Source organism: Tamandua tetradactyla, chromosome 24 (genome assembly GCF_023851605.1).
Source record: "Tamandua tetradactyla isolate mTamTet1 chromosome 24, mTamTet1.pri, whole genome shotgun sequence".
In the NCBI taxonomy this organism is placed as follows: Eukaryota; Metazoa; Chordata; class Mammalia; order Pilosa; family Myrmecophagidae; genus Tamandua; species Tamandua tetradactyla.
Window position 1 is genome coordinate 21,617,696 of NC_135350.1, and position 7,283 is coordinate 21,624,978.

The window sequence follows — 7,283 nt, forward strand, 5'->3', positions numbered from 1 at the left end:
AGAACAGTAAACCTGTAAGCTAATAAATCCCCATTGCTAAAAGCCAGTCCATTTCTGGTATACTGTATTTCGTCAGATTTAATAAAGTAAAACAAGTCCCTTCTATCTCGACTGACTTACCTTACCATAAACAAATGTGAATCAGAAGGGCTAATGTTAAACGGAATATGCTTGTAATCATTTTAAGTAGAATATTTATTTCCAGCCTCTCTCTTGCAAAACACTTTAATGGCATAGCTGGGGTTTGAATCCAATCTCTTACAACAATACTTAGGAGTTGTTTAGAGTTTGGCTTTTTAAAACGAATAATACAGAAGTGGCAATGAGTTAAAGAGCTGCTCTTTGAAATGTTAGTTTGCACAATAATATAATTTATAGTTTCATAGAGATATGACTCAATAATTTGGTACTAATAATTTAAAATCTGGCATTTAACTGAAAGGATGTGAATAGTAAACTATTGCCTCAAATGGTTAGCATCTTTTTATCAACAAGCTCAAATCCTGCTGAGGAAAGGAAGTTGAACACAGGAAATAACTCACTTAGTGACGTGATGCACTTAAAAAATACTATCTCTCCACCATCAGAACCAGCATCACAGACTTAGAGAAAACACATCTCTGAGGAGCCTTCAATGCTGGATAAAAAAATCTATCTATATTAGCTGTTTTATCATTTTCTTTCTTTTCCCCCCAGCCCCCATCTATATTACTCATAAGACTTGTTGGCAACTTGTGTGGGCTCTGCTTTATAAAAGCTTTTAATACTAAAGTTGGCATGCAGGAAATGTTCATTTGGAGTTGTCATGGTTGTATTCACATAACCAAAGGATTCTTTGCTTGGCAAGCCACGATCACACAAGGAAGACTCAAAGCATAGACTCAAAGCTCTATGATTCTGAACCTACATACTACCACTTATTGGAAGTATTATTTGACAAATTACTTAAACTCCTTGTGCTTCAATTTCTTTATGAAAAGTGGGATTGGTCATAATTATCTGACACTAGTATGAGAATTAGTAAAAGTTCATGTAAAGAGTCCACTAAGTGTCTAGTAAGTGGTACTATTATTATGACTCTGCGACAACAGTAGTAATTAGAATAGGAAGTAAAATAATTTATCACTATTAATTTATATACTGAGCTACAGTTTTTAACTTACATAGTACCTGGTTAGCAGTTGCTGTTTCAGTCTTTCATTCCTCACAAAAATATGAAGACACAGAAAAGAATGAATGAAATTCCTAACAATGAAAGCTAGGCCTGACAGCCAATATATGGTGCAGTTTATTAAAAAACCTATCACAGTTTATAATTCATGCTAATAGTTGGTGGCCAACATAGGCAGTTTTTTGTTTTTAAATTTTTTAAATATTGAAATGGAATAAACCTACCACCTTGAAAGTTGTTAGATAAATTTACTATTTGCACACCTTCCCTAACACCATAATTTGGGATATAAACTATGTATAGAGATGGGAGGAGGAGCTGTCCGTCTACAACCCAGGCATTATTATTATTACCTTAAAAAACATTTTTTATTATGAAATATAAGATATATACAGAAAAGCCAATAAATTTCAAAGTACATTGTAACAAGTAGTTATAGAACAGATTTCAGAGTTCGATATGGGTTACAATTCCACAATTTTAGGATTTTCCTTCTAGCTGCTACAAGACACTGGAGACTAAAAGAAATATCAATATAATGATTCAGAAGTGATATTCATTTGTTAAATCCTATCTTCTCTGTTATAACTCCTCCTTCTCCTTTGATCCTTCTCTCAGTCTTTAGGGGTATTTGGATTATACCCATTCTAACTTTTTCATGTTGGAAAGGGTGTTAATAATATGGGGTAGGGGAATGGGACTAGTTGATGATGTGGAGAGGAGGGCCCTAAGGGGTTTCACCACTTATCTGGCCTAGGAACCCATCTGGCCGTTTAGGTTTCTGGAAAGTAATTATAGTGTGTGAGACTTTCGTAGAATCTCAGATAGCGTTCTAGGTGTTCTTTAGGGTAAACAGGAATGGTTTTGGTTGAGGTTTGGCGAACCATGGTAATTAGCAATATCTAGCTAAATCTTGCATAAGAGTAGCCTTCAGAATGGCCTCTTGACTCTCTCAGCCACTGATACCTTATTTTCCTTCTTTTGGTCAGGAAGGCATTATTGCTCCCACAGTGCCAAGGCCAGGCTCATGCCTGGGAGTCATGTCCCATGTTGTCAGGGACACTTTCACCCCTGGATGTTATGTCCCATGTAAGGGGTAGGGTAACAATTTCACTTGCAGAGTTGAGCTTAGACGCAGAGAGAAGCCACATCTGAGCAACAAAAAGAGGTTTTCTGGAATAACTCAGGCATACCTATGTAGGTAGGCTTAGCTTCTCCAATACAGAAATAAGCTTCACAAGAGCTTGCCTCAACATGAAGGGCTTGGCCTAATGACTTGGGAGTCCCTGATGTTTGAGACAGTATCAGGGATTTCCCTGGTGTTAATGCTTAATAGTTCCATATTTTTTCTCCCATCCCTCAAGGATGGGAGAAATGTTCAGGCAATAGTTCTGAGGCATTCGGAGAAATGTTCTCACCTTTATCCCAACCTCCTTCCTGTTCCATTGGTACCCATCTTTATATATTCATTTTAATATTGCAACTTATATATATTCTTTTTGAACCAACAGAACAGGATAAATGAAGTTCTGATAATTGTAGTGATAACAATAGTGGATCACTGTATACAGAGAAGTATAGCCTCTGAAAGAAAATTAATGTAGTTAGGATAGACTGGGAGAGCCTTGGGGACTGGGTTTTGTGCATTTTATGGAATAGGAGGTTCAAAGACATAGGCAAGGTGGCTCTGAGGGGACCTCAACTCAAGCACATGGAATGGAGATTAGACTAGTACATTTGAAACCAAGTTGCCTTCCAGGCTTAGTACAAAAAGGAACCATCCCCCCTCCCAACTTTAATATGTGCTATTAAAAAAAAAAAGACAAAATGCCTTTTTCCCCTAAAGATTTACAGGGATTACATATTTTGGAAATGATTTAATATCAGAACCAGGAGAATATTTTGCAAAACGGCTTGGCAGAGTTATATTAATTCAAGAAAGAATGTCTTTATGAAACTGAAATGACACAGCTTGAAGAGAGGACAGTTAACCTAAAGACATAGCAGTGGGAAACGTACAGAAAGGGTCGGAGAATCAGCTACCTGAGATAATGAAGAGTGTCAAGAAATGAAAAATGCAATAGAATTAAATATAACAATGGAGCCAGTAAAGGCAGACATGAATTAACAGAAAAATTAATCAGTGATGTAGTAGGCTTTCTTGAAAAGGTTTTCCGGAATATCAGAGGGGAGAATGGAATAAAAAATTTGATAGAGAAGTTGGTAGATATAAAGAGGAAAGAATGATATTCTATATTAAAAATTATAGGTGTTCAGAATAGGAAATTAGAAGCAAAAATCAAAGATAAAAGTTGCAAATAAGAACAAAAAACTTTTTTGAGCAGAAATACCATGTATGCTCTTTTAAAAGACATACATTATAAATAAAATTAATGGAAATAAAAGCGTATTTTGGCAAAGGCTTTAAATTTCAAGGACAAGAAAAAATAATTCTAAAATAATCTTTTCGAAATAAAACATGTTACTATGAAACAAAAATCAGGCAGACTTGAAAATCTTCCTTCACATTACTAAATGTCAGCTTAAAACAGAATCTTTTATATAAAGAAAGGGAAAAACTGACTCAAGAATTCTATATCCAATCGTGTTTTTGTTCATCTCAAAGTAACAGGAAGACATTTTTTTTTACAGATAAGGGCTCAGAAAATTCATCATTAACCATGCTTTTTAGTAAAAAATTATTTTGAAGAGTATTTCAGCTGACTGTGAAGTTAATAAAATAAACTAAAGCATGGAAAAGTTATGCTATGAAAGCAATTATAGTATACATTGAACAAAGTCAAACATAGAAGTAGGTCTAATAATTGTTTCAAGTTTTGATTATAAAAAAGAACACAAATGTCAGAAATTGTTTTTAAAAAAGAATACTGTAAAATTATATATAAAACCAAATAACTATAACATGGGCATAAGTGTTCAGATAATATGAATAAAGACAACGAATTAGTGAGAAGAATGTGAATTGAGAGAAAGTAAAAACATGGGGAAATATTTCTTAGTATTATGTGAAAATGAAAAACAGAAAAGAATGATTTCTAAACCTTTAAGGGTACCAAGAGAACTTAAAACAGCCTTGCAATCTTCCAAATCTACAGAAGATAAAATCAACCAAAACAACAAATGACAGAAACAGAGGAAGCGGCATAAAAGTCATTAAAAAAAACAAAACAAAACCAGAAAGCATAACCCAAGATAGTACAAGACCAAACACTGGTTGTGATAATAAATATAAATTAGTTTTACTCCCCAATTAAAATGATAAAATTTTACCAAATAAGGTTTAAAAAGCAGTCTGTGTGCTGCTTTCAAGACAAGACATAAACCTGAAACAAAACAACAGAACGCAAAGTTTAAAAGAGAATAAATAAAAATTTGTAAGTCAAATTTTAAAAGAAGAGATAGAAGAATTGATTTGACAGAATAGATATAAGGGTCAAAACAATAAATAGTTAAAAAGAAGGTCCTGGGCAGGCCACGGTGGCTCAGCAGGCAAGACTGCTTGCCTGCCATGCCAGAGGACCCGGGTTTGATTCCCGGCACCTGCTCACGTCAAAAAATAATAATAATAATTAAAAAAAGTCCTTTTTGTCATGAATGTTACTCACAACAAAAAAGTTGTGACAACCTTTATACATTGAATAAAGTAGGATCAACATATTATGCCAAAATTATTAGGAGAACATGATAAATGTAGAAAAATGCTATCCTCACAGGAATCTTTAACAGCCTGATCCCAGGCTCTGAAAGACAGAGTGGCCAGTTACTATTTTTTGCCCCACATCCTTTCATCTGGGAACTGCCCCTTCCCCAAGCCATGAGAATGTTTTGGTGGTGTCCAATCAGGAGGTTGTTCGTTCACCACAGAACTGGGCACAGTTAGCACTGTTGGTGTCCCACTCAGATTTATTCGGAACCCTTTTTTACCAGTTCTATGAACCCATATGCACCTTTTGTGTGCTCTGCCACTGACGGTTTGTACCTAAGCCCTTCAGACGCTGACCCTTGGGCACTGGATAGCTTGACTTTGAGGACAGCTCAAAGCGACTGGGAGTTTTACGGTCCTGTAATCTCTCCCTACCTCAGCTTCTCTGGCAGAGGGACAAACTCGGAAGTGTAATTTGCACTCCACAGATTCCGTATGAGGCTTTGGAAACAGCTTGGCTACTTTCCTTCTCTATCCTGATTTCCCCATATCCTTAATGATTTCTTCTGAGAACATGTCCTTAATAAATCACTCTCGACTGAATCCTTGGCTCAAGATCTGCTTCTGTGGCATCGGACCTAAGATAGCGTATGACCTGAGCTGACCAATCAAAGTGGCGTCTCCTTCTAACCCCAGAGCCTTAGTTCCTGGGGTAGGTAATTTAGTAAACTATCAAGTCCTGATAGGCACGCACCCTGGGAGAAGGGGAGTCTACTTCTGTGAGTGCATGTAAGAACCATATAAACCTGGAATTCCAGGCCTGAGAAATGAAAATTGAAGCAAATAAACTAAGAGATGGAGAAAGTAAGACAGTACCAATGGCATCATTTGATTCCCTAGATCCAGCCTTTCCTGAAGCAGTTACATTTTAGAAATCCAGTTATATTAACAAACTAGTTCTTTTAATGTGCTATGCTAGTTTGAATTCTGTTTCTATTATTTACAGTGAAAAGATTCCAACAAAATAGTTCAAGCAGAAAAGAATAAATAAGGTTTCAAAGAATGAGAATAATATAATGGTGAGTTAATAGTGTATAATCTTTGGAAGTGAAATGGACTGTACTTCCTTTAAAAATAAATAGCATACAGACTTCGCCGACTCCTCCGCTCAGCGCTCCACGTGTCGCTTCCGGAGCTCCCTCCCCACCATGACCATCAGCCTTACCGGACGCCTGGGACCACCCGGGCAGCACTCGGGAGCGGAAATCTTTTCCTCTGACCCTCGCGCAGAGCCCGCGCTCGCCCCGTCACGGGCCCCAGCGCCCCTCGTGGATACAGGCAGCGCAACCGCAGGCGCCTCTGCCCTCCGGTGGTTCGGCGCCAGCTGCCAGCCCAGGGTTGGAACCCTGCCAAAACACTCCTCTTCCTGCGCTCACTCTCATCTTCTGCCAGATCCTGACGGTGGAGGAGGGAGTGCCAGCGACCCCGGCACCGGAGGACGCACCCAGCCCTGCGAGCCCCGGGCCCACTCTTGCGCCCCTGGTCCTGCAGTCCCGTAATCCGATCTCGGAGCCCTCCGACTGCGCTCTGGCCCGGCAGCACTTGCCTCCAGCACACCCAGCCGCCTTCTAGGCGGGACACGCGCGCCCCTTCCCTCCCGCCCCCAAAAGCAAACTGAAAATCCTGAGACACACCAGACGTACCTGGTGCGAGGGCGTCTCCCAAACTGGGACTTGATGGCAAATCAAACTCAGTACACAAAGCAGAGACGCCGGCGGATGCCTGGGGTGGATTTTAGGCTCTGACAAGCCTGGGCTAGGCCGAGAGGGGAAAAAGACCGTGTTAATTTATTTCGGGGAACAATACAGAGTAGATCAGCATGGCCCCTGCGCAAGGATGACACGCAAATTTGTGAAGCGTTCCATATTTTAAATTGATAGATCATGGTGGAAATGCATTTAAGGCTGATGGTGATAGATGTTACAGATCTTTTTTCCCTTGAAAATGTTTTTATCTAAATGATAACTTCACGTTTCATATACTGTTGCATGAATCCCAAAATAGGATGTTTCAGAAATAGAGATATTTTAAAGGTGGATATTTAAAAATTCTCTAGTTTTAACATATATTGAATGATATACTCTTTAAAACTGTTCAATTAACTAGTAGTGCAGTGCAGTGATTAGCATTGGGTATGCCTCCCTTTTATATCCTTGCAGTCTCCCGTTTACTCAGAAGTTTAATATTTTCACTTGCTGCTTTACCCCCACGCTTTATCTAACTTCATATAGAAGACTTGTCTAGAATATTGTATGTATTTTTACCTTGTTCCAGTGAATTGCATGCACTAATTTTAACCATAACTTTTTTGTTTGTTTGTTTCATGGGCAGGCTCTGGGAATGGAACCCTGGTCTCTAGCTCAGCAGGCAAGAGTTCTTGCCACGGAG

At 38.5% G+C, this 7,283-nt stretch overlaps 1 protein-coding gene and 1 pseudogene across 2 annotated transcripts in view; one reads left to right on the plus strand and one right to left on the minus strand.

Annotated features, from left to right (window-relative positions):
* Positions 1-6,555, minus strand: part of NFKB1 (nuclear factor kappa B subunit 1) — a 166,094-nt gene extending 159,539 nt beyond the window's left edge. The window contains exon 1 of one of the 2 annotated variants that reach the window (XM_077142675.1): positions 6,539-6,555. The gene's annotated coding sequence lies outside the window, so the exon portion shown is untranslated. Of the gene's footprint in view, positions 1-6,060; positions 6,213-6,538 lie in introns of those variants that run through there. The other variant, XM_077142673.1, reaches the window with a different exon arrangement.
* Positions 6,556-6,665: 110 nt separating this feature from the next.
* Positions 6,666-6,766, plus strand: LOC143668669 (U6 spliceosomal RNA; annotated as a pseudogene).
* The last annotated feature ends 517 nt before the right edge of the window (positions 6,767-7,283 follow it).